Source organism: Octopus bimaculoides, chromosome 15 (assembly GCF_046866305.1).
Source record: "Octopus bimaculoides isolate indiv1 chromosome 15, ASM4686630v1, whole genome shotgun sequence".
NCBI classification, from domain to species: domain Eukaryota; kingdom Metazoa; phylum Mollusca; class Cephalopoda; order Octopoda; family Octopodidae; genus Octopus; species Octopus bimaculoides.
In genome coordinates this window covers 56701190-56720702 of record NC_142942.1, presented here as the reverse complement: position 1 = coordinate 56720702, position 19513 = coordinate 56701190, and the positions used below count along the sequence as shown (strand labels likewise).

Below are 19513 nucleotides of genomic sequence, written 5' to 3'. Positions count from 1 at the left end.
CCAATGTGCAATTATTGGTCCCCGACTTTATGGCCAATGTTCAATTTTAGGTCCCCGTCTTTATGGCCTCTCTTCGATTTATGGTCCCCGACTTTATGGCCAGTGTTCAATTTTTGGGCCCCGTCTTTATGGCCAGTGTGCGATTTTTGGTCCCCGACTTTATGGCCAGTGTTCCATCTTTGGTCCCCGTCTTTATGGCCAGTGTTCAATTTTAGGTCCCCGTCCTTATGGCCACTATGCGATTTATGGTCACCGACTTTATGGCCAATGTTGAATTTTTGGTCCCCGTCTTTATGGCCAACGTTCAATTATTGGTCCCCGGCTTTATGGCCAGTGTTCAATTTTAGGTCCCCGTCTTTATGGCCACTATGCTATTTATGGTCCCCGACTTTATGGCCAGTGTACAATTTTTGGTCCCCGTCTTTTTGGTCAGTGTGCAATTTTTGGTCCCCGACTTTATGGCCAGTGTTCAATTTTGGTCCCCCATTTTATGGCCAGTGTTCAATTATAGGTCCCCGACTTTATGTCCAGTGTTTAATATTTGGTCCCCGTCTTTATGGCCAGCGTGCAATTATTCATCCCCGACTTTATGGCCATTGTTGATTTCTGGTCCCCGACTTTATGGCCTGTGTGCGAATTTTGTTCCCCGACTTTATGGCCAGTGTACAACGTTCGGTCCCCGTCTTTATGGCCGGTGTGCAATTTTTGGTCCAGACTTTATGGCGAGTGTTCAATTTTAGGTCCCCGTCTTTATGGCCATTGTTCAGTTTTTGGTTCCCGTCTTTATGGCCAGTTTGCGATTTTTGTTCCCCGACTTTATGGCCAGTGTTCAATTTTTGGTCCCCAATTATATGGTCAGTGTACAATATTTGGTCCTGACTTTTTGGCCAATGTGCAATTATTGGTCCCCGACTTTATGGCCTGTTTATTTTAGGTCCCCGTCTTTATGGCCACTATGCTATTTATGGTCCCCGACTTTATGGCCAGTGTTCAATTATAGCACCCCGACTTTATGGCCAGTGTTCAATTTTAGGTCCCCGTCTTTATGGCCAGTGTGCGATTTTTGGTACCCGACTTTATGGCCAGTGTTCCATTTTAGGTCCCCGTCTTTATGGCCAGTGTTCAATTATAGGTCCCCGAGTTTATGGCCAATGTTCAACATTTGGTCCCCGTCTTTATGGCCAATGTGCAATTATTGATCCCCGACTTTATGGCCAGTGTTCAATTTTAGGTCCCCGTCTTTATGGCCACTATGCTATTTATGGTCCCCGACGTTATGGCCAGCGTTCAATTTTTGATCCCCCATTTTATGGCCAGTGTTCAATTATAGGTCCCCGACTTTATGGCCAGTGTTCAACATTTGGTCCCCGTCTTTATGCCCAATGTGCAATTATTGATCCCCGACTTTATGGCCAGCGTTCAATTTTTGATCCCCCATTTTATGGCCCGTCTTCAATTATAGGTCCCCGACTTTATGGCTAGTTTTCAATTTTAGGTCCCCGTCTTTATGGCCACTATGCTATTCATGGTCCCCGACTTTATGGCCAATGTGCAATTATTGGTCCCCGACTTTATGGCCAGTGTTCAATTATTGGTCCCCGACTTTATGGCCAGTGTTCAATTTTAGGTCCCCGTCTTTATGGCCACTATGCTATTCATGGTCCCCGACTTTATGGCCAGTGTTCAATTATTGGTCCCCGACTTTATGGCCAGTGTTCAATTTTAGGTCCCCGTCTTTATGGCCACTATGCTATTTATGGTCCCCGACTTTATGGCCAGTGTTCAATTTTTGATTCCCGTATTTATGGCCAGTGTGCAATTTTTGGTCCCCCATTTTATGGCCAATGTTCAATTATAGGTCCCCGACTTTATGGCCAGTGTTCAACATTTGGTCCCCGTCTTTATGGCCAATGTGCAATTATTTGTCCCCGACTTTATGGCCAGTGTTCAATTTTAGATCCCCGTCTTTATGGCCACTATGCTATTTATGGTCCCCGACTTTATGGCCAGTGTTCAATTTTTGGTCCCCGTCTTTATGGCCAATGTGCAATTATTGGTCCCCGACTTTATGGCCAGTGTTCAATTTTAGGTCCCCGTCTTTATGGCCACTATGCTATTCATGGTCCCCGACTTTATGGCCAGTGTTCAATTTTTGATTCCCGTATTTATGGCCAGTGTGCAATTTTTGGTCCCCCATTTTATGGCCAGTGTTCAATTATAGGTCCCCGACTTTATGGCCAGTGTTCAACATTTGGTCCCCGTCTTTATGCCCAATGTGCAATTATTGATCCCCGACTTTATGGCCAGCGTTCAATTTTTGATCCCCCATTTTATGGCCAGTCTTCAATTATAGGTCCCCGACTTTATGGCCAGTTTTCAATTTTAGGTCCCCGTCTTTATGGCCACTGTGCTATTCATGGTCCCTGACTTTATGGCCAATGTGCAATTATTGGTCCCCGACTTTATAGCCAGTGTTCAATTATTGGTCCCCGACTTTATGGCCAGTGTTCAATTTTAGGTCCCCGTCTTTATGGCCACTATGCTATTCATGGTCCCCGACTTTATGGCCAGTGTTCAATTTTTGTTCCCCGTCTTTATGGCCAATGTGCAATTATTTGTCCCCGACTTTATGGTCAGTGTTCAATTTTAGGTCCCCGTCTTTATGGCCACTATGCTATTTATGGTCCCCGACTTTATGGCCAGTGTTCAATTTTTGATTCCCGTATTTATGGCCAGTGTGCAATTTTTGGTCCCCCATTTTATGGCCAATGTTCAATTATAGGTCCCCGACTTTATGGCCAGTGTTCAACATTTGGTCCCCGTCTTTATGGCCAATGTGCAATTATTTGTCCCCGACTTTATGGCCAGTGTTCAATTTTAGATCCCCGTCTTTATGGCCACTATGCTATTTATGGTCCCCGACTTTATGGCCAGTGTTCAATTTTTGGTCCCCGTCTTTATGGCCAATGTGCAATTATTGGTCCCCGACTTTATGGCCAGTGTTCAATTTTAGGTCCCCGTCTTTATGGCCAGTGTGCGATTTTTGGTACCCTACTTTATGGCCAGTGTTCAATTTTTGATCCCCGTCTTTATGGCCAGTGTTCAATTATAGGTCCCCGACTTTATGGCCAGTGTTCAACATTTGGTCCCCGTCTTTATGGCCAATGTGCAATTATTGGTCCCCGACTTTATGGCCTGTGTTTATTTTAGGTCCCCGTCTTTATGGCCACTATGCTATTTATGGTCCCCGACTTTATGGCCAGTGTTCAATTATAGCACCCCGACTTTATGGCCAGTGTTCAACATTTGGTCCCCGTGTTTATGGCCAATGTGCGATTTTTGGTACCCGACTTTATGGCCAGTGTTCCATTTTAGGTCCCCGTCTTTTTGGCCAGTGTTCAATTATAGGTCCCCGAGTTTATGGCCAATGTTCAACATTTGGTCCCCGTCTTTATGGCCAATGTGCAATTATTGATCCCCGACTTTATGGCCAGTGTTCAATTTTAGGTCCCCGTCTTTATGGCCACTATGCTATTTATGGTCCCCGACGTTATGGCCAGCGTTCAATTTTTGATCCCCCATTTTATGGCCAGTGTTCAATTATAGGTCCCCGATTTTATGGCCAGTGTTCAACATTTGGTCCCCGTCTTTATGCCCAATGTGCAATTATTGATCCCCGACTTTATGGCCAGCGTTCAATTTTTGATCCCCCATTTTATGGCCCGTCTTCAATTATAGGTCCCCGACTTTATGGCTAGTTTTCAATTTTAGGTCCCCGTCTTTATGGCCACTATGCTATTCATGGTCCCCGACTTTATGGCCAATGTGCAATTATTGGTCCCCGACTTTATGGCCAGTGTTCAATTATTGGTCCCCGACTTTATGGCCAGTGTTCAATTTTAGGTCCCCGTCTTTATGGCCACTATGCTATTCATGGTCCCCGATTTTATAGCCAGTGTTCAATTATGGGTCCCCGACTTTATGGCCAGTGTTCAATTTTAGGTCCCCGTCTTTATGGCCAGTGTGCAATTTTTGGTCCCCCATTTTATGGCCAATGTTCAATTATAGGTCCCCGACTTTATGGCCAGTGTTCAATTTTAGATCCCCGTCTTTATGGCCTCTATGCTATTTATGGTCCCCGACTTTATGGCCAGTGTTCAATTTTAGGTCCCCGTCTTTATGGCCAGTGTGCGATTTTTGGTACCCGACTTTATGGCCATGTACAATGTTCGGTCCCCGTCTTTATGGCCGGTGTGCAATTTTTCAGCCTCCACTTTATAGCCAGTGTTCAATTTTAGGTCCCCGTCTTTATGGCCACTATGCTATTTATGGTCCCCGACTTTATGGCCAGTGTTCAATTTTTGGTCCCCCGTCTTTATGGCCAATGTGCAATTATTGGTCTCCGACTTTATGGCCTGTGTTTATTTTAGGTCCCCGTCTTTATGGCCACTATGCTATTTATGGTCCCCGACTTTATGGCCAGTGTTCAATTTTTGATCCCCGTAATTATGGCCAGTTTTTAATTTTTGGTCCCCCATTTTATGGCCAATGTTCAATTATAGCTCCCCGACTTTATGGCCAGTGTTCAACATTTGGTCCCCGTGTTTATGGCCAATGTGCAATTATTGGTCCCCGACTTTATGGCCAGTGTTCAATTTTAGGTCCCCGTCTTTATGGCCAGTGTGCCATTTTTGGTACCCGACTCTATGGCCAGTGTACAATGTTCGGTCCCCTTCTTTATGGCCGGTGGGCAATTTTTCAGCCTCCACTTTATGGCCAGTGTTCAATTTTAGGTCCCCGTCTTTATGGCCACTATGCTATTTATGGTCCCCGACTTTATGGCCAGTGTTCAATTTTAGGTCCCCGTCTTTATGGCCAGTGTTCAATTATAGGTCCCCGACTTTATGGCCAGTGTTCAACATTTGGTCCCCGTCTTTATGGCCAATGTGCAATTATTGATCCCCGACTTTATGGCCAGTGTTCAATTTTAGGTCCCCGTCTTTATGGCCACTATGCTATTTATGGTCCCCGACGTTATGACCAGCGTTCAATTTTTGATCCCCAATTTTATGGCCAGTGTTCAATTATAGGTCCCCGACTTTATGGCCAGTGTTCAACATTTGGTCCCCGTCTTTATGGCCAATGTGCAATTATTGATCCCCGACTTTATGGCCAGTGTTCAATTTTAGGTCCCCGTCTTTATGGCCACTATGCTATTTATGGTCCCCGACGTTATGACCAGCGTTCAATTTTTGGTCCCCGTGTTTATGGCCAATGTGCAATTATTGGTCCCCGACTTTATGGCCAGTGTTCAATTTTAGGTCCCCGTCTTTATGGCCAGTGTGCGATTTTTGGTACCCGACTTTATGGCCAGTGTACAATGTTCGGTCCCCGTCTTTATGGCCGGTGGGCAATTTTTCAGCCTCTACTTTATGGCCAGTGTTCAATTTTAGGTCCCCGTCTTTATGGCCACTATGCTATTTATGGTCCCCGACTTTATGGCCAGTGTTCCATTTTAGGTCCCCGTCTTTATGGCCAGTGTTCAATTATAGGTCCCCGACTTTATGGCCAGTGTTCAACATTTGGTCCCCGTCTTTATGGCCAATGTGCAATTATTGATCCCCGACTTTATGGCCAGTGTTCAACTTTAGGTCCCCGTCTTTATGGCCACTATGCTATTTATGGTCCCCGACGTTATGGCCAGCGTTCAATTTTTGATCCCCCATTTTATGGCCAGTGTTCAATTATAGGTCCCCGACTTTATGGCCAGTGTTCAACATTTGGTCCCCGTCTTTATGCCCAATGTGCAATTATTGATCCCCGACTTTATGGCCAGCGTTCAATTTTTGATCCCCCATTTTATGGCCCGTCTTCAATTATAGGTCCCCGACTTTATGGCTAGTTTTCAATTTTAGGTCCCCGTCTTTATGGCCACTATGCTATTCATGGTCCCCGACTTTATGGCCAATGTGCAATTATTGGTCCCCGACTTTATGGCCAGTGTTCAATTATTGGTCCCCGACTTTATGGCCAGTGTTCAATTTTAGGTCCCCGTCTTTATGGCCACTATGCTATTCATGGTCCCCGACTTTATGGCCAGTGTTCAATTATTGGTCCCCGACTTTATGGCCAGTGTTCAATTTTAGGTCCCCGTCTTTATGGCCACTATGCTATTCATGGTCCCCGACTTTATGGCCAGTGCTCAATTTTTGATTCCCGTATTTATGGCCAGTGTGCAATTTTTGGTCCCCCATTTTATGGCCAATGTTCAATTATAGGTCCCCGACTTTATGGCCAGTGTTCAACATTTGGTCCCCGTCTTTATGGCCAATGTGCAATTATTTATCCCCGACTTTATGGCCAGTGTTCAATTTTAGATCCCCGTCTTTATGGCCTCTATGCTATTTATGGTCCCCGACTTTATGGCCAGTGTTCAATTTTAGGTCCCCGTCTTTATGGCCACTATGCTATTTATGGTCCCCGACTTTATGGCCAGTGTTCAATTTTAGGTCCCCGTCTTTAAGGCCACTCTTCGATTTATGGTCCCCGACTTTATGGCCAGTGTTCAACATTTGGTCCCCGTCTTTATGGCCAATGTGCAATTATTGGTCCCCGACTTTATGGCCAGTGTTCAATTTTTGTTCCCCGTCTTTATGGCCAATTTGCAATTATTTATCCCCGACTTTATGGTCAGTGTTCAATTTTAGGTCCCCGTCTTTATGGCCACTCTTCGATTTATGGTCCCCGACTTTATGGCCAGTGTTCAATTTTTGGTCCCCATCTTTATGGCCAGTTTGCGATTTTTGGTCCCCGACTTTATGGCCAGTGTTCAAATTTTTGGTCCCCGACTATATGTCCAGTGTACAAAATTTGGTCCCGTCTTTATGGCCAGTGTTCAATTTTTGATCCCCGTATTTATGGCCAGTTTGCAATTTTTGGTCCCCCATTTTATGGCCAGTGTCCAATTATAGGTCCCCGACTTTATGGCCAGTGTTCAACATTTGGTCCCCGTCTTTATGGCCAATGTGCAATTATTGGTCCCCGATTTTATGGCCAGTATTCAATTTTAGGTCCCCGTCTTTATGGCCACTATGCTATTTATGGTCCCCGACTTTATGGACAGTGTTCAATTTTTGTTCCCCGTCTTTATGGCCAATGTGCAATTATTGGTCCCCGACTTTATGGCCAGTGTTCAATTTTAGGTTCCGTCTTTATGGCCAGTGTGCAATGTTCGGTCCCTGTCTTTATGGCCGGTGTGCAATTTTCAGCCTCCACTTTATGGCCAGTGTTCAATTTTAGGTCCCCGTCTTTATGGCCACTATGCTATTTATGGTCCCAGACTTTATGGCCAGTGTTCAATTTTTGGTCCCCCGTCTTTATGGCCAATGTGCAATTATTGGTCTCCGACTTTATGGCCTGTGTTTATTTTAGGTCCCCGTCTTTATGGCCACTATGCTATTTATGGTCCCCGACTTTATGGCCAGTGTTCAATTTTTGATCCCCGTAATTATGGCCAGTTTTTAATTTTTGGTCCCCCATTTTATGGCCAATGTTCAATTATAGCTCCCCGACTTTATGGCCAGTGTTCAACATTTGGTCCCCGTGTTTATGGCCAATGTGCAATTATTGGTCCCCGACTTTATGGCCAGTGTTCAATTTTAGGTCCCCGTCTTTATGGCCAGTGTGCGATTTTTGGTACCCGACTTTATGGCCAGTGTACAATGTTCGGTCCCCGTCTTTATGGCCGGTGGGCAATTTTTCAGCCTCCACTTTATGGCCAGTGTTCAATTTTAGGTCCCCGTCTTTATGGCCACTATGCTATTTATGGTCCCCGACTTTATGGCCAGTGTTCAATTATAGGTCCCCGACTTTATGGCCAGTGTTCAACATTTGGTCCCCGTCTTTATGGCCAATGTGCAATTATTGATCCCCGACTTTATGGCCAGTGTTCAATTTTAGGTCCCCGTCTTTATGGCCACTATGCTATTTATGGTCCCCGACGTTATGACCAGCGTTCAATTTTTGATCCCCAATTTTATGGCCAGTGTTCAATTATAGGTCCCCGACTTTATGGCCAGTGTTCAACATTTGGTCCCCGTCTTTATGGCCAATGTGCAATTATTGATCCCCGACTTTATGGCCAGTGTTCAATTTTAGGTCCCCGTCTTTATGGCCACTATGCTATTTATGGTCCCCGACGTTATGACCAGCGTTCAATTTTTGATCCCCAATTTTATGGCCAGTGTTCAATTATAGGTCCCCGACTTTATGGCCAGTTTTCAAAATTTGGTCCCCGTCTTTATGGCCAATGTGCAATTATTGGTCCCCGACTTTATGGCCAATGTTCAATTTTAGGTCCCCGTCTTTATGGCCTCTCTTCGATTTATGGTCCCCGACTTTATGGCCAGTGTTCAATTTTTGGGCCCCGTCTTTATGGCCAGTGTGCGATTTTTGGTCCCCGACTTTATGGCCAGTGTTCCATCTTTGGTCCCCGTCTTTATGGCCAGTGTTCAATTTTAGGTCCCCGTCCTTATGGCCACTATGCGATTTATGGTCACCGACTTTATGGCCAATGTTGAATTTTTGGTCCCCGTCTTTATGGCCAACGTTCAATTATTGGTCCCCGGCTTTATGGCCAGTGTTCAATTTTAGGTCCCCGTCTTTATGGCCACTATGCTATTTATGGTCCCCGACTTTATGGCCAGTGTACAATTTTTGATCCCCGTCTTTTTGGTCAGTGTGCAATTTTTGGTCCCCGACTTTATGGCCAGTGTTCAATTTTGGTCCCCCATTTTATGGCCAGTGTTCAATTATAGGTCCCCGACTTTATGTCCAGTGTTTAATATTTGGTCCCCGTCTTTATGGCCAGCGTGCAATTATTCATCCCCGACTTTATGGCCATTGTTGATTTCTGGTCCCCGACTTTATGGCCTGTGTGCGAATTTTGTTCCCCGACTTTATGGCCAGTGTACAACGTTCGGTCCCCGTCTTTATGGCCGGTGTGCAATTTTTGGTCCAGACTTCATGGCGAGTGTTCAATTTTAGGTCCCCGTCTTTATGGCCATTGTTCAGTTTTTGGTTCCCGTCTTTATGGCCAGTTTGCGATTTTTGTTCCCCGACTTTATGGCCAGTGTTCAATTTTTGGTCCCCAATTATATGGTCAGTGTACAATATTTGGTCCTGACTTTTTGGCCAGTGTTCAATTTTTGATCCCCGTATTTATTACCAGTGTGCAATTTTTGGTCCCCCATTTTATGGCCAGTGTTCAATTTTAGGTCCCCGACTTTGGCCAGTGTTCAACATTTGGTCCCCGTCTTTATGGCCAATGTGCAATTATTGGTCCCCGACTTTATGGCCAGTGTTCAATTTTAGGTCCCCGTTTTTATGGCCACTATGCTATTTATGGTCCCCGACTTTATGGCCAGTGTTCAATTTTTGATCCCCGTATTTATGGCCAGTGTGCAATTTTTGGTCCCCCATTTTATGGCCAGTGTTCAAATATAGGTCCCCGATTTTATGGCCAGTGTTCAACATTTGGTCCCCGTCTTTATGGCCAATGTGCAATTATTGGTCCCCGACTTTATGGCCAGTGTTCAATTTTAGGTCCCCGACTTTATGGCCACTATGCTATTTATGGTCCCCGACTTTATGGCCAATGTTCAATTTTTGGTCCCCGTCTTTATGGCCAATGTGCAATTATTGGTTCCCGACTTTATGGCCAGTGTTCAATTTTAGGTCCCCGTCTTTATGGCCAGTGTGCGATTTTTGGGACCCGACTTTATGGCCAGTGTACAATGTTCGGTCCCCGTCTTTATGGCCGGTGTGCAATTTTTCAGCCTCCACTTTATGGCCAGTGTTCAATTTTAGGTCCCCGTCTTTATGGCTAGTGTGCGATTTTTGGTCCCCGACTTTATGGCGAGTGTTCAATTTTGGTCCCCCATTTTATGGCCAGTGTGCGAATTTTGTTCCTCGACTTTATGGCCGGTGTGCAATTTTTCAGCCTCGACTTTATGGCCAGTGTTCAATTTAAGGTCCCCGTCTTTATGGCCACTGTGCGATTTATGGTCCCCGACTTCATGTCCAGTGTACAATTTTTGGTCCCCGACTTTTTGGCCCGTGTGCGATTTTTGGTCCCCCATTTTATGGCCAGTGTGCAACTATTCGTCCCCGACTTTATGGCCTGTGTGCGATTTGTGGTCCCCGTCTATATGGCCAGTGGGCAATTATTCCTCCCCGACTTTATGGCCAGTGTTGAATTTCTGTTCCCCTACTTTATGGCCAGTGTTGAATTTCTGGTCCCCTACTTTATGGCCAGTGTTCGGGGCAGTAACTACGTGCCTAGTGCCGCTAGTAATTGCCTGGGGCCATAAGTATGTGCCTGGAGCCGCAGATATGTGCCCGGAGCTGTAAGTACGTGCTCAGGGCCGTGAGTACGTGCCCAGCGACGCAAGAACGTACCTGGCGCCGCAAGAACGTGTCTAGGGGCACAAGAACATGTCTAGGGCTGCTGCCAGAAGCTGCTTAGAGACGCAAGAACGTGTTCGGGGCAGTCACTACATGGGGCCGCAAGTAAGTTACTGGGGCCGTCTGTACGTGCCTGGGGTCGTAAGTACGAATCCGGGGCAGTAAGTACGTGTCCGGCACGGCAAGAACGTGCCCGGAGCCGCAAGAACGTGCACCCTACTGGCTATGCAAGCAGGGTAATGTCTGTTCCCCCTGATCAGAAAGATAGTCCATTGCTGGGAAATCTATTTACAATTGAGTGGACTGCAGCAATATGAAATAAGGTGTTTTGCCCAAGAATACAATGTACTGCTCAGTATGGGAATTGAACCCACAATCTAGCCACTGTGAGTGCAACACCCTAACCACTAGGCTCCATACCTTCACACACACACACATGTATACATATCCATAGACGTACATATGTATGGCAATCATTTTTATATCTGTTTTCCATGCTAGCATGGGGGCGATGTATATATATTTGATGATTTTTTTTATTTACTTCTAGATCCTATTCATGTCTTTAACCCTTACCTATTGCTCAAGTAAGGGATCTCTTATTTCAATGGTTTATTCATTAACAGGGGAAATGATAACAATCTAATCGTCTGAGTTCCTTGTTTCATTGTTGTCTTGTGAGACTGTCGAAGTAGAATGTCATTGATAAATATGGCGGACTTGTTTATTTACAACGAACTTCGGTGAGTGCTTTTTTGGTGAAATGGCCCTCACTTGCTTCGAAACTTATATGTAAGGACTGACCATGTAACATCTTAGCTCGTAAGTTACCCCACAATTTCGTTTTTGTCTTGCTACTTAATGTTTTATTATGTTCTCCCTGGTGAGAAACAAGTGATAATTCCAGCTACCCTTTCTTTTTTTGTGAAATGGCCCTCATTTGCTTGGAACTTTCATCGACATGCGTTTTGCTCCATTTGTTGTTATTATGCATATACTTATATATTATTTGTATTTTATTGAAGGAATCCCCGTTCTTCCTATCAAGTTCACAGGTGCCCTTAACTCAGTCAGACCCATTAAACTTCACTTTTTCCCACCCCTTTTTCCGGGATAACACTTAACCCCTCCCCTTTTCATCTCCTAATTACGTGGTTACCCTGTTGTCCACTTCTACCTGACAACGACACGTCAACAGCTGATTTTAAAGGAAGGAGATAATTTGACTTCACTAACTATTTCAGAAGAGGTGCGCATTGCCTAATTACTAAACACTCAAATGGTTCAGTGTTTTTAATTCTGGTGACTTTCGCTTATTGGCGCCTCAGAGATGTTCTTGATCTGCGCGGGATTTGGCTGCTATTTCTCGCTGTGGAAGACAGGTGTCTATGATCTGTGCGTGATTTGGCAGCTGTTTCTAGCTATGTAGATGTCTCCAACGACTAGAACTCTAGAGCCTCAAGAGATTACTTTACTTGCTGTTAGTTTCAACAACAACCACTGGCTTCCAGTCCGGCTATTTGCAGAGACTGAATTAGTGGTTAACAGTAATCCATGTGTCCTGTTTCTATTACTCCTTCCTTTACCATTTGTAGTCACCATGTTTCTTATAGAAAACCTTTGAAAGACCACCCATACTACCTTTACACAGAAACTTAAGTAAGATCAATATTTCTAATACACAGTTTGTCAACATCAGTTGCTGAGATGTCCAGAAGAAAATGAAACAAAGTGTTTCGGCCAGAAGCAACTCAAGTGGAGGTCTCCGATGAAATTTCCCAGCTCGTTCAGGTATGGTAGTATGTTATTGCAATTTGCAATTCGTTTTCTTTCTGAATGTCAAGTTTTATTGACTTCTCTTTCTTTACTAACATTGAAAATGCTTTGATATGGTATTTTACTCACTTATTTAAAAAAAAAAAAAACATCCAAAGCTTTATTATTTTTTGTTGTTGTTGTTTCATTTCCACACAGCAGAAATGTTAGAAGGTAAGTTTCTATTTAAAAACCTGATATATATATATATAAAAAAAAAAAAAGTCTCACATTTTATGAATCTTTATAACTGATTGTGACTATTGGTGTGGTTGTACCCCCGCCCCCTCTGTTAAACTTTAAATCACTGTGAAATAGGAAGTTAGTATTGTAGAACAAAGATCAGTTTGATCAGATATGTTGGTATCAAAATGGTGTAGAGTTTCTTTTTCTTTTCTTTTTTTCTTTTGTTGGTTTGTAATATTTTAAGCCACTTCGCTGAATTTCCTTTGCAGATTCATAGCTTGTTGAGAGCCTCCGAGAAATGTGCTGTTGGTCAGACCAAACTCAAACGAGTGCTCATCTCCATAGCCGGTGTGTCCACACTTGTTCTCAAAGGAAATTCCGAGTTGACTGCAGAGACCTGCAATGGCTGCTAATATTTTTAGAGATTCAGGACGATTTTGTCTCTTGATATTTGTGTTATTTTTTGAGTCCTGTATCTATTTTGTCCTTGTCTGCATGAGTGGCTCTGTGGTTAAGAAGTTTGCTTCGCAACCACATGGGCTGACCAAAACTTTCAGAGTGGATTTGCTAGATGGAAACTGAAAAAAACTCATATATATGTGTGTGTGTGTATATATATATATATATATATATATATATATATATATATATATGTGTGTGTGTATATAGATATATATATACACACACACACGTGTGGTTATGTACAAAGAGTGAGAGTGAACGAGTAGACAGGCATGAAGAAGCATTGGAGATTGATTTGCAGTGCTGCTCATTGGGGTTAATTGATGATGGTGACTTTGCATGTGGTGTGTCCCCTCCCCTCCACTAGTACCAAGACCACCATCATTCACCCTAATTTCAAAATGTTTTTAAAACTTGCGCATATGCGCACGGCCTGTTATTAATTATCGGTTGAATGACATCACGTAAAGTTTGATAATTTAAAAAATTTTTATGAATTTGTGTTCTGCAAATATCTTGTACAATTATGCAAGTCCCACCCCCATAAACCTCTGTGGATCCTCAAATTAGACTTAACTGGTATCGATCCCAGTAGGAATGAAAAGGGCATTGCTGGAATTTTTGCATAGATTTAAGAGGTATGTAAATGATAAATTGTTTTTGATAACATAATAATCTGTTAGCAAATATCTTTTCCTCACACACACACACACACACACACATACACACACACACACACAACCTTTATCCTGTGAGGTGTTGAAATTTAAAATTTTTTATTTTATTTTATGTTTTAGTTATTTTAGAACTTCAGACTTTGTTTTTCTATAATTCTATTTATATAAATTACCATATTGTGTGATGTTTGGGCTTGTAGAGACTGCAGTATATTTTTGGTTACTGTTATAAAAAAAAGTGACAAAGATCAATTTAATTTTTCAATCGAACATTAGATCTGCAGGTGACTTGCCTGAACTGATATTTAGAATTTATTTAGCATTTCGTCATTGCCTAATTTTTTTTTTCTCTCTAGCACTTGCTTCAAAGTATCTACAAATCATTCTGCTTGCCCATTTGACCCTGGGTGGTAGGGCGGAGTAAACGTGTGCTTGATTGCATGCATTTTATACAATTTCTTGAACTCCTCCTGTAAATTATGTTCCATTGTCTGATACTGTGGTGTCTGGAACATAGTATTGAGCAAAAAGTTCATGCAGGAACTTTGCTACCTTCGCGGTAGGTTGACTGCACCTACATACTTCCGGCCACATGGTAAGGTTATCAACAATGTAGTAGGCACCATTCAGTGGTCCAGTGTAGTCTATATGGACAATGGACTCAGGCCATGATTGGTATTTGTGGTGCTTTGGCTGCTGGAACACAACCTCTACAAGATTATTACCAAATTTTCAATGTCCTTGTCCAGTGTCGGCCAAGACGTGTAACTCCTTGTCAAAGCTTTCATTCTCGACATTCCCAGGTGTCCACTATGAAATTCATGTAATATCTGTTTCTGTAGGGCAGTTGGTACCACCACAGCCTTTCCTCAGCTTCAATGTCCCAGGCTTTGGGATTGATGTCAGTCAGTTTTAGGCTTTGCCTCAGCTGATTCTTCTATCAGTGGCACGGATGGCCACACAGTGGTCACCAGACAAAATTAGACGTAGTAGCTTGGTTTCTTTCATTCTTGCGTTTGTGGCCTGTCCATTTGATAGCCTCGATACTTTTGTTTTAATTTCATATTGAGATCACATGTTTTTGGTTTCTTTTTACAATTATATTTTCATGTTCTTGAATTCCGGATGGATTTGACGAAAGCCTCCTTGACTCTATCCACATTTTCTGTTTCTGGTTTTCCTTCAGCATCTAATATGATTGTCTTCTCTGTTCTTGAAGATATTTTATAAGGTCCTATATAACAAGGACTTAACGAATGAGGAGTGATTTCTTTATTACCCACAAGGGGGCCAGTGGGGACATATAACAATTAGAAAAAAAAAAACTTATGATAAAAATGAATGATAATGAAAATGAGCTACTTTATTTCATTATATTGGCTATGAAAGCCGTACATAGATGGAGTAGCTGCGGGCTGGACAAAGACATTGATGAGATGAATGATGAACACGATGATATTAATGGGAGAAGGCAGAAGTCACCCACCGAACTCTGCTTCTCTAAAACATTGTTCTTTTATAATTTACATATTTGAGGCAATAAACCTCTTAGCACAGTTTCTTATTGGACTCAAGCTCCTTACAATGAAGTACTAAGCCTCTTACTGCAGACGACACCATGTCCTTAAAATGAAGCACCTGCCTCTTACAACTCTTCTCATGGGTCACATGCCCCTTCAGTATGAGGCACTCATCCTCTTACAATCTTCCGACCCAAAGTGCCACTTAGGCACTCCAACAGTGCCACGATCGGAAGCACAATATATCCTCAGGGAAGGAGTCCATTCAGGCTATGTCTCCTCCCTTGACAAGCCCTGTAAAAGAGCTCTCCCAACGCCTCCTCTCACCTTCTGGAGAAAACCAAATATTGTTCCTCCATTTGTTCGAGGTTACAACTTACTCCGTCGGTGGCACAATTCCCACCGATGGGGCTTTGGAACATGCCAGCAGCGTGTATTAGCAATCATTTTGTTTGGCCAGGACATACATTCATGGGTTACTCTGTTTCTCTGGCACTAAAAGAGTCTGGTAAAACCAGTGGATATGTCACAGCAAATGTATTGGAATCAACTGAAATTGCAATGCAGAAGAATGTGATTTACCTGTTTCCAAAGCAGACCCTGAGCAGTTTAAGTGGGCCTTTCGTCAAACAATGCTGTTGGGAGGCATTGACCTGCCCCTGCAGGTGCCAAGTGGCAAGCCGACTGATTTAGGCTGGTTAACTTTTGACCCTGCCACTGCTTCATATTTTTTTTAATGGGGTCTTCTTCACGAGGTCGCTGCCCTTCATCAGACACGAGAACGGTGACATCATCCACATATGCTGTTGCTCCCTTACCATAAGCGCCCCCACCCCCACCCCGCAGTCCCCAACCTCCGCAGCAGTGGCTCAAGGGCCAATACATACAGAAGCAGCAACAGGGGCAGCCCTGGCGAATTTAATGCTTGATTGCGAATGGCTTTGAGAAGAGACCATTCACCTGGACGACTGATTCGATGTCACTATACATAGCATTGATCCAGCTATGGAAAGTTGAGCCCAGTCTGACCCCCACCAGATACTGATGGTCAACCCTATCGAATGCTGTAGACTGGTCTAAATTCACCAGTGCCCCACCCTTGCCAGGAATTTTTCCTACCTGCTCTATGGTGAAGCAAATGAGGTGAAGGTTGTCGTAGCAAGTGGAAAAAAGGGATCTGCTTGCATCATGATGAGAAGATGCTGTAAGGAAAGTATTTCCCAGCAGCGAAAGACCAGACCTAAGTCAATCAGAAACAGCCAGAATCATCTTCCTTAAACATTGCTGGATAAAATTTGCTAAGTTGAGGCAGAAATTTAGGGCAGTGAAAGATGAAACATTGGTAAAAAATGAAGCCAATAAAGGGATGTAGTTGTTGGTGGGGGGTCAATGAAGGCAGGTCCTTAGGGTGCCATCTTCTTCGTTTGTTTTACTATCGACTCTCAGTTTGCTGAGGGGTAATGTTGTAAAACGTGATAAATGTTTTTTGAATACTTCAAAGGTTAATCCCAAATAAGGGAGCCAAAGTATTAAAGGAGTCTCAATATGGTAGAGGTCTGATGGATTTAATTGGTGAACCCTCTTCAATTCACCATTTGCCATTTTAAAGAAGAACGTATTGGGCCATGTGGCTCTGGGTTCTTTACATTTAAGAATTCCTTCTGACTGAACGAATTTAATCCTGGGTCTCTGTTTAGTGAAGTTGCGCCTGAGACTAAAGAGTAGCAACATTTACACAGACCCCACTTCTGTCTAATGATAGACATTCAAATGCAGTGAAACACTCAGTTTCTTTTAGTGATTTGTGTGTTTGTTTTTTTGGATTACAACTTAGAAACCATTTGCACAGAATTTGGTAGCTCTGTCTTACAATGCTGAAGGGATTGTTGTGCTTGATAATTTCCAGGTCAATAGTTTTAATTCCTAAGAAAATACCAGCTTGTTACCAATTACTTCCTAACTGCCATGACACCTTCAGGAGATTCTTCTCTTCCAGGTTTTGAGAACCAACTTACTGGGATACAACCTCTAATGGCTGTGAATCAGTCTGTACTTCCTTGTTCTCATACTTTGCAGACTTGGTAGGATGTAGCCTCCAATAGCTGTGAATCAGTCTGTACTTTCTTGTCCTCAACCTTTGCAGATTCAACTGTCTGATGTCGTCAGGACCTCCTCCACACACGTTGGAGTCTCAACTGCTTCTGCCACTGTTTGAACTTGCTTCTCTTCAATCTTTGGAGTCTCAACTTGCTATGGTTTCCTTTCTGATGTAGGTGCCAACGTGGGACTCTTATAAGTAGTTGGCACCCTAGACATCATTTCAGAGGAATTTTGGAAAAGCATTCCCCACAAATCACAACATGACCACAGGGATAGAATTTCATGTTGTATTTCTTTACTTCACACAACCTACATGGTGCCTGTGCTGTGAATAATAGCTTTAATTTTTCTTTCAACTTTACATTTTTAAGTGGAGTTAATTCTCTTGCTTTTAAAGTAAAAATTTCCACTCTCGTGGACTAGATAACTAGCAACCACCACACCAGAGAGCCTTTCTCTATTTCGCATGTTGAGCTTCATGCAGTACTTAACTAAAATGGTCAAGTGTTCCTCCTCAGAATGAAACACTTTCTTTACAGCAAGGTGCAGACAATTGTTGCCTTCTTTGTTCACAGCGTTGACGTCTGCACAAAAAAACTTCTTTTAAAAAAAAAGAAATTTTTAAATCCACACCATACCTAATATCACTTTTAAATGTCAAGTCATACCCTAATTCAAACACAACTATGCTTTCCCATTGGACACCTCTTAAACTTCCTATGAGAAAGAATCACTTTGTGCTGATAGAAGTAAATGAGAAAGAGTTATTATATATTATTATTCATAATTTACATTTGTTTTCTTATGGTAATCATAAATATAATAAAAAATAGCACAAATAAATAAATAGTTGATATACTGGAAATTCTTTCTTTCGAATATGTAGAGGCATATTTATATAATAAATATTGATCTACGTTATAATTGTTTTTTTTTATGTGTTTTAACTTTGTTTTTTTTTATGTATTTGAATTCTCATTGCAAATACTCTTAAACATACGGATTTCGAACCAATATTTTGTGATTTAGCATTCCTTGAACATAGAATTTCATGTGTCTTTTTGAAATATTATACTCAAGTGGCTTATGTACAGAGATATGTATTGTTTATCAATCAAATATTGTATATAAGTCAAAACAAATTGTTGGCTTTGTCTTTTTCAAAAATTTTTATATTATAATGTAAATAAATTGTTAGATTGTCAATTGTATTTTTCTATTTAATTTATTATTTGTAATTTATACTCCTATGTCTGTGGTATTCAACTGCTGTACCTGTGAACTGGATGTTTTACACTCCATTTAAGGAATCATTTTTTTTTTCTTTTGTTACATTATATATATATATATATATGTATGTATATATATATATATATATATATATATATATATATATATATATATATATATATACACACACACACACAGGTAAAAAGAACCCTTCGTGTGTGGTTGATGCCAGTGTTGCCTGACTGTTTCCATGCCAGTGGCAAGGAAAAAGCATTCTAGCGTGGTCGTTGCCGGTGCCGCCTGACTGGCTCCTGTGCCAGAGAAATATAAAAAGCACCCACTACACTCTCATAGAGGTTCATGTTAGAAAAGGCATCCAGCCGTAGAAACCTTGCCAGATCAGATTGGAGCCTGGTGCAGCCTCCTGGCTGACCAACTAGAACCTTGGACAGAGAGAGAAATGAAGTTTACTGTCAATAACTGTGAGATAACGTCCCACAACCTTACAACTCACACTAAGCTCTAATTCTCTTCTCTTACAACAGCATTCTATCTCTCTCTCTCTGTGGATTACTACTAAACAACATATATATATATTTATATATATATATATACACACACACACACACACACACACACCTTACATACTGATTGGCAGCAAGAAGGACATCCAACTGTAGAATCAAACCACAAATGAACCCATTAGGTTGCTTACCAACCACATGGTTCCGGGTTCATTCCCACTGCGTGGCACCTTGGGCAAGTGTCTTCTACTATAGCCTCGGGCCCACCAAAGCCTTGTGAGTGGATTTGGTAGACGGAAACGGAAAGAAGCCCATCGTATATATATATATATAATCATCATCATCATCATCATCATCATCGTTTAACGTTCGCTTTCCATGCTAGCATGGGTTGGACGATTTGATTGAGGACTGGTGAAACCGGATGGCAACACCAGGCTCCAATCTAATTTGGCAGAGTTTCTACAGCTGCATGCCCTTCCTAATGTCAACCACTCAGAGAGTGTAGTGGGTGCTTTTACGTGTCACCCGCACG

At 42.5% G+C, this 19513-nt stretch overlaps 1 long non-coding RNA gene across 2 annotated transcripts; it reads left to right on the top strand.

The window, feature by feature from the left end:
• The first annotated feature begins 11114 nt into the window (after positions 1-11114).
• On the top strand, positions 11115-14387 carry LOC149132546 (uncharacterized). Of its 2 annotated transcripts, none has more exons than XR_016244484.1 (3): positions 11115-11207; positions 12150-12255; positions 12735-14387. It is a non-coding gene; the product is annotated as an uncharacterized LOC149132546 (long non-coding RNA). The 2 variants fall into 2 exon arrangements; XR_016244482.1 differs by having other exon boundaries at positions 11163-11286.
• The last annotated feature ends 5126 nt before the right edge of the window (positions 14388-19513 follow it).